We start from the raw sequence: 8084 nt of genomic DNA, 5'->3' as shown, positions 1-8084 counted from the left end.
TAAAAACACAGGAAATTCTGTGTTCTTTGCTGAGGATTTTTACAAAACAAGCTGGATTTCGCCGTACGTTCCACTGCTTTGCAGAAAACAACCCAGCAAGCCCAGGTAAGTTGAATCATCTGATTTAGACTGTTTACAGATTTAAAAAAAAAAAAAAAGGTAATGGAATTTAAAAAAAAAAAGAAAAATTTTTTTTTTTTTCTTATTACCCTTCAGTCTTACTGTCACTTTTACTATGGAGACCACTGCCCGCACAGACCACCATCAGCAAACGAGATAAGAAGCCATCCGTCATTGGTAAGTATTGAAGAAGGGGAGAGAAAAAGAGAGCCAACCACTAACGCTGCGTTTTTGGCAGCCCTACCAGGTCAAGAGCCGCAAGTTCCAGGCGTGAAGGGAGATCAAGTCACGCGTCAAGCAAGAAGTCTCGCAGAAGCCGTTCAAGGTCTTCTTCCCGCCAACGAAGACATAGCTGCTCACGTCACAGCCGCTCAAGACGCAGCCGCTCCCGTCATAGTCGGTCACACCGCAGACGGTCACCTTCATCACACCGCCAGAGCCGCCACACCCGTCCTGCAGCAAACGCTTGCTGGGTATGCGGCGCACCGGCCTTGCCAGAGAAATTAGTCTGCAGATCCTGCTTCAATGAAGCAGCAAAGGACATGGAATTAGACACAAGAGTCGCTACAGAGCTCATAAGAGAATCTGTGCGGGAATCCATAAGGGAGACAACGACACCACTAATGGATAGGCCTACGCCCAGCACATCGGTAACGGACAACCATCAACCCCAGGCATCAGAACCCTCCTCAGGAGATGAGGATCAAGACATGTCAGCAGGTTTTGATTTCTCCCTTGTACAGCCTTTCGCAAAGTCAGTTAAAGAGGCGATAGGCTGGGAAGAAGATAAAGCGGAACCGCAGAAAGTCCGGAAATATTTCCCAAATTTAAGGAAAGAACCAGAGAATTTTCCTTTTATAGGTGAACTGGAGGATCTAATTAAAGATGAGTGGGAGAGATCTGATAAGCGGACCAGTCTCACCAACAGACTGACAAAGATGTATCCTCTGAAGGAGTCAAAAGTCAATTCGTTGATGAACGCCCCAGTAGTTGACTCCTCCTTGATGTGTCTTGCACGGCATGTCACTCTGCCTATTGAAGACGCGGTTTCCTTTCGGGATTTTCTGGATCGGAAATTGGATCTGGAATTAAAAAAAGCATACTCCACTGCTGGGGGCGCGTGCAGACCAGCAATTACCACAGCAGCAGTGGCTAAAGCCATATCAGGTTGGGCAACCAAGGTGGAGAAAGATCTGCAAGATGGTACGGAAGTAGACAAGATAATATCTTCTCTTCAGGAGATCAAGTTGGCAGGTGACTTCGTGGCAGAAGCTTCAGTGGATATTATAAGATCCTCGGCGAGATCAATGCTAGCCTCAGTCACGGCAAGAAGGGCCCTGTGGCTGAAACCATGGATGGCCGATACTGCATCGAAAACAAACTGGTGCAGAATTCCATATGATGGCTCAAAACTGTTCGGGTCTAAATTGGACACCGCTATCTCGAAGGTGACAGGAGGGAAGTCGGGATTAATTCCCTCAGACAGGAGACCCAAGGCCCAAAAGGGTCCGTCCTTCAGGCGCAACCTTCCTGAGAAATATAGGGAAGCTAGATCCTACCGTCCCGGTAGGGAGTTTAGAAGAGACTGGAAAAACACAAGACCTTCCTTCCTTAGGATGCAAAAGTCCAAGACTACCCCGGCAGGGGAGCAGCAGAAGTCTTTTTGAAGGTTCGCCTGCCCACCCAGTACAGGTGGGCGCCAGGCTCAAGGACTTCGTACAGATTTGGTCAAGCCATATAAAGGACCCGTGGACTCTTTCCACAATCAAATTTGGACACAAGTGGAAGTTTATGGGCAAACTTCCGAAAAATCACTTCCAATCAACAAGACTGCCATCTTCTCCAATCAAGAGGAAGTTACTATTAAAATATATAGTGGAATTGAAGGAAAAAGGGGCAATCCTGGAGGTTCCATCAGATCAAAAGGGGAGGGGGTTCTATTCCCCACTATTTTTGGTAAAGAAGAAGACCGGAGACTTACGCCCTGTATTGGATTTAAAAAATCTCAACAAGAACATAAAAATAGAGGCCTTCAAAATGGAGAGTCTACAGTCCATACTTCTGGCTGTGAACCTGGGCGACTGGATGCTCTCTGTAGATTTATCGGACGCTTATCTACATATTCCAATTCATCCCGCTTTTCAAAAATTCCTCCGATTTGCCATCAACAAAAGCCACTTCCAATTCCAGTGCCTTCCTTTCGGCATTTCGTCGGCTCCCAGGACATTCACCAAGGTCCTCCTACCCATGGTTGCATTCCTCAGGGAGAAGGGTCTGCGAGTCCACCATTATCTGGACGACATCCTGCTCTTGGCAGAAGATCAAAGAACCTTGCTATGTCATCAGAGAATCTTACTCACGACTCTCCAGGACTTCGGTTGGCTAATCAACTGGAAAAAGAGCAGTCTACGACCCACACAAAACATGGTATTTCTGGGAGCGGATCTGAACACCAAATTGAACAGGGTACAACTCCCTCAGGAGAAGATTCAGCCTCTGGTACAGAAGATGCGGAGATTACTATCAGCGAGGCATCTTCCAGCCAGAATCTGCTTGAGTGTGCTAGGGTCCATGGCTGCAACCCTGCCCATGGTGCAGTGGTCACAATGGCACATGAGCGTCCTGCAAAACTCCTTTCTGAGGCAGTGGGATGGAGTATCCATGCGTCAGACCATTACCATCTCCAGACCAATGAAGCAATCAGTGTGGTGGTGGACACACTTGACCAACCTCAAGAAATACAAGCTGATAGTTCCCCTAGATCCGATAATAGTCACTTCGGATGCCTGTCAGAGCGGCTGGGGAGCCCACTGTCAAGATCGAGCAGCACAGGGCCGATGGCAGTTCCGGGCCCAGGGGATGGTATCGAATATACTGGAACTCAGGGCAGCCTTCCAGGCCCTCATGGCATTTGCACCAATCCTCAGAGGGAAGAACGTGCTTATCCAGATGGACAACAAGGTGGCAGTGTCCTACATCCAGAAGCAAGGGGGTAATAAGAGTCTCACACTGTTGGAGGAAGTCCGTCCTATCTTGGAATGGGCACAGGCACACCTAGCAGACTTAAAAGCAATATATGTTCCTGCGGCACAGAACATGTTAGCCGATTACTTGAGTCGAGAGACTCTTTCCAACAACGAATGGTCCCTGAGCCTCCAGGCCTTTTCTCTTCTTACGGAGACATGGGGAGTGCCAGAGATCGACCTAGCAGCCACTCCTGCGAATACGAAGTGTCGGAGGTTTCTGTCCAGAGCATCTTTTCCTTCAGCCGAAGGGATAGATTGTCTAATTCACCCATGGGACATCAAGTTGGGGTACATATTCCCGCCAACTCCGTTAATTGCAAGATTCCTATCCAGGCTTCGGAGATCTTCAGCCACGGTAATCGCGTTAATCCCTCTTTGGCCGAGAAGACCATGGTTCACGACCCTATTGCAGCTCAGCCTTCAACCTCCAATCCTTCTTCCGGTAACTCCGGATTTACTATTTCAAGGCCAATTTCTACATCCAGCTCCAGAGAAGCTGCATCTGATGGCATGGAAGTTGAGAGGGTTAGGTTAAGGGAACAAGGCTGCTCACAGGAAGTAATATCAACCCTGATGCAAGCCAGGAAAAGTACCACCAACACCACCTATACAAGAATTTGGAACAAATTCTTTACAATGGCGCAGCAGAAGGGATGGGATCCTATTGCTCCAGAACCTTCTCAAATCCTAGAGTTCCTCCAGTCAGGAGTCAACAAAGGTCTAAGTTCAAGTACCCTTAAGGTACAAGTATCCGCCTTGTCGGCCAAAACAGGCACCAGATGGGCATTACATCCGCTGGTTATCCAATTCCTGAGAGCCTGTCTGAAAATCAAACCTCCTAAGAAACCAGTTTTTCCATCATTAGATCTCTCAGTAGTTCTCGATGCCTTCACCAATCCTCCTTTTACTACATCCGAATCAATATCTCTGTGGGATCTGACCCTAAAACTGTCTTTTCTCATTGCAATTACATCAGCAAGGAGGGTATCTGAAATCCAAGCACTGATGGCATCAGAACCTTACTTAGTATTCTTCCCTGATAAGGTAGTACTAAGACCTTCAGACCACTTCATCCCGAAGGTAGCAACTTCCTTCCACTACAACCAAGATATTGTCTTACCATCCTTCACTAATGATCAGGGTGAACCTCATCCTCTGGATGTTAAAACTACCATCATTAGTTACCTGGCGGCTACAAATTCTTTTAGGAAGACGGATACCTCATGGTCATTCCACATGGAAACAGACGAGGTCAAGCGGCTACTTCACGTACTATCGCCTCCTGGTTAGTCAAGTCCATCAAGAAGGCATACTCCATGCGGCATATGGCAATTCCTGAAGGCATCAGGGCTCACTCGACCAGGGCAGTGGCTACCTCCTGGGCAGCGTATTGCAGGGTTTCACCAGAGACTTGGTCCTCCAGACATACTTTCATTTCTCACTATAGAGTAGATTCTGCTCACTTGGCTATGGCAGACTTCGGTAAATCCGTTGTTAGAGCCAATTCTTCCGCATTATAAGGAATAAATATTATTTTCTTGCACCCACCCGACTGGCGAGTTATTTCCCAGTGTGTGCTGCCATGGAGGCGTCAGGAAAACGGAAAATTGTATACTCACCTTTCCGTAATTTTCCTTTCCTGACGCCTCTCCATGGCAGCACACAGATTCCCACCCCGTTTTATGGTGATATATTTACAGAGAATGCAGCGGGGTGTCTCCCCTTCAAATTTATAGCTAACCAATCCTGTCAGGTTGTGGGGGCGGAGTCACAACCCAGTGTGTGCTGCCATGGAGAGGCGTCAGGAAAGGAAAATTACGGAAAGGTGAGTATACAATTTTCCGTTTTCTAAGTCGTCTTCCAGGGCAGCGCTAGTTCCCACCCTTGAAAAGACGGGGGAGCTTTTAAGATTTACTGAGATTTCCTTCGGTGCTTTAATACAACTGAGGCACGCAGGTAAGACAGTGAAATTTTATAATGGTAGACTAATGTGTTTCCGGTTTCAGGGAGGAGGAGCCTATCTCTCAGATGCTGCCCTGGAAGACTTCTTAGAAAAAGAGTTACCAGGTACCTAACCCCCCCTCCCTGCTGACAGCGCCTCAGTAACCCCCCCTTCTCTCTGCTGACAGCGCCTCAGTAACCTCCCCTCCCTGCTGACAACGCCTCAGTAACCCCCCCCCTGCTGACAGCGCCTCAGTAACCCCCCCTCCCTGCTGACAGCGCCTCAGTAACCCCCCCTCTCCCTGCTGACAGCGCCTCAGTAACCCCCCCCTCTCCCTTCTGACAGCACCTTGGTACCCAACTACAGTATATACAGGGGTTTTAAAGGAAAAAAGCAAAATGCCTGAAAACTATGCAAAAACAGAAAAACGAGGGTTTAAAAACGCAAAAAAAGCCCTGAAAACGTGCCTGAAAAGTGCAGCCCCCCATAGATGTTGCTCTCACGCTCGTGCTCTCGCGCTCTCTGGGCTTGCGCGCTCTCACTCTGGGCTCGCGCGCTCTCGCTCTCTCTCTCTGGGCTCGCGCGCTCGGTCTCTCTCGGGCACTCGCTCCCTGCTGAGCTCCAGTGCCAGCTTCATTCATTGTCAAAATGTGTTATTCACCCATTTGGAAGATGTTTTGCAGGAAATGTGTGTTCCCCGGGGGTGGGGGTCATTTACCGTAGGGTCACCCACTGACAGCTGAATGTCCCCCCCAGGTCCATATCACAACCCCCACTGACAGCGCCTCAGTAACCCCCCCTCTCCCTGCTGATAGCGCCTCAGTAACCCCCCCTCTCCCTGCTGACAGCGCCTCGGTAACCCCCCCTCTCCCTGCTGACAGCGCCTCGGTAACCCCCACTCTCCCTGCTGACAGCGCCTCAGTAACCCCTCCTCTCCCTGCTGACAGCGCCTCAGTAACCCCCCCTTCTCCCTGCTGACAGCGCCTCAATAACCCCCCTCTCCCTGCTGACAGCGCCTCAGTAACCCCTCCTCTCCCTGCTGACAGCGCCTCAGTAACCCCCCCCTCTCCCTGCTGACAGCGCCTCAGTAACCCCCCCTCTACCTGCTGACAGCGCCTCAGTAACCCCCCCTCTCCCTGCTGACAGCGCCTCAGTACCCCCCCTCCCTGCTGACAGCGCCTCAGTACCCCCCCTCCCTGCTGACAGCGCCTCAGTAACCCCCCCTCTCCCTGCTGACAGCGCCTCAGTAACCCCCTCCTCTCCCTGTTGACAGCGCCTCAGTAACCCCCCCTCTCCCCGATGACAGCGCCTTGGTACTAAAATACAGTATATACAGGGGTTTTTAAGGGAAAAAAGCAAAATGCCTGAAAACTCTATGCAAAAACACAGAAAAACGAGGGTTTAAAAACGCAAAAAAAGCCCTGCAAAACGTGCCTGAAAAGTGCAGCCCCCCATAGATGTGACCCTAGACCACCACCACAATCTCTGCATTCGGCTGTGCGTTTCTGCAACCACATTTGTCCTGCATTTACATGCTTTTGCAGCGTGTTTTTAGTTCATTTGTAGTTTATTTTATTAGACAATTTTTTTTTCATTTGTTAATTTTATTATGTTTGCGTGCGTTTATGTGCATTTGCAATGCTTTCTATGCATAAAAATGCAATATACTGTACTTTTTTTATTTTTTTAAGCCACATGAAAGCACTGCTGTAAACTAAAGCTCATTTGAATATTTCAATTTTTCTTACATATTCATTCTGCAAACTTTTTAACCACTTGCTGATAGAGATAGAGATTCTTTACGAGCATAATCCGTTCCAGGAGCATGGTCGTAATCCAAAGTACTCGCATATCAAAGCAACTTTCCCCATTGAAGTCAATGGAAAACTAAAATTATTAGTTTCGCATTGACTTCAATGGGATGCAATACCGTATGTGGCCAGAGGCGAGGGGGGCGCCGGAGAGCCTCGGAAATGGCCGAAAAGGCCCGAGGGACACTTCGGCTGAACTTGGCAAGCCTTGAAAAGACTTCCTACCCGAGATTTGCCAAGGTCAGCCGAAGTGTGCTTGGGCCTTTCCGTGCATTTCCGAACGGCTGCAATCGTCAACGTTCGGCTCTGATCCAGCGCTTCCCCCCCACCTCAGGCCAAAAGCAGTACTGCACAGCGCTTTTGGCCTGAATTGTGCTCGTTTTACGAGACAACACTCGCAAACTGAGTTACGAATTAAGAGTTAAAAATACAGTGCTTGTTAACCGCGTTACTCGCTAGAGATAGATAGAGATATTATTATAATACATTTTTTTATTATCTATCCTGCCTGCAGGGGGCACATGCGTGCCGCTTTCTGCTATGATTCTTCATTCTCTCGATGACCCGCCCATCATCGGATAACAGAGAACAAGGATCTGCCTATGTAAAGAAGGAAGATCGTGGTTCTGATGGGGTGGGGGGAGGTGGATTCTGTTTCTGCAATACAGGGACTCTAATCCATCTCTTCCCTAGTAAAAGCAGTGCATGCAGTACACATAAACACTGGCTAGGCACATGGTAAACCTTTTTTGCTCGCACCTGATGTTCAACCCCTTCCCAGCCACGCGGCTACAAAAGCTATTTTTGGGTCATCGGTGCCTTCAAAGATCCGCAGCCCGGGTTATTATGTATCATTGTGATTATTATGTTAAAGCAGGGGGAGGCAACCTGGGACCCCTCCAGCTGTTGAACTACATTTCCCATGAGGCATTGCAAGGCTGGCAGTTACAATTACTCCCAGAGGCATGATGGGACTTGTAGTTCTGCAACAGCTGGAGGGCCCAAGGTTGCCTCCCCCTGCGTTAAAGGAGTGTTTTTATTGGTTATATGTTCATAAATGGCCGCTACGGGCAATTTTCACTTCAAAAGTCTGTTTATTTGTATATGGTTGGATAAAGTGGGGCTGTAGTGGTGGATAATTACTCGGGGGGGAGGGGTGTTTTACATCTGTTACTATAGTCATGG

This window comes from Aquarana catesbeiana, linkage group LG13 (assembly GCF_042186555.1).
Source record: "Aquarana catesbeiana isolate 2022-GZ linkage group LG13, ASM4218655v1, whole genome shotgun sequence".
Taxonomy (NCBI): Eukaryota; Metazoa; Chordata; class Amphibia; order Anura; family Ranidae; genus Aquarana; species Aquarana catesbeiana.
This window is presented reverse-complemented; position numbering follows the sequence as displayed.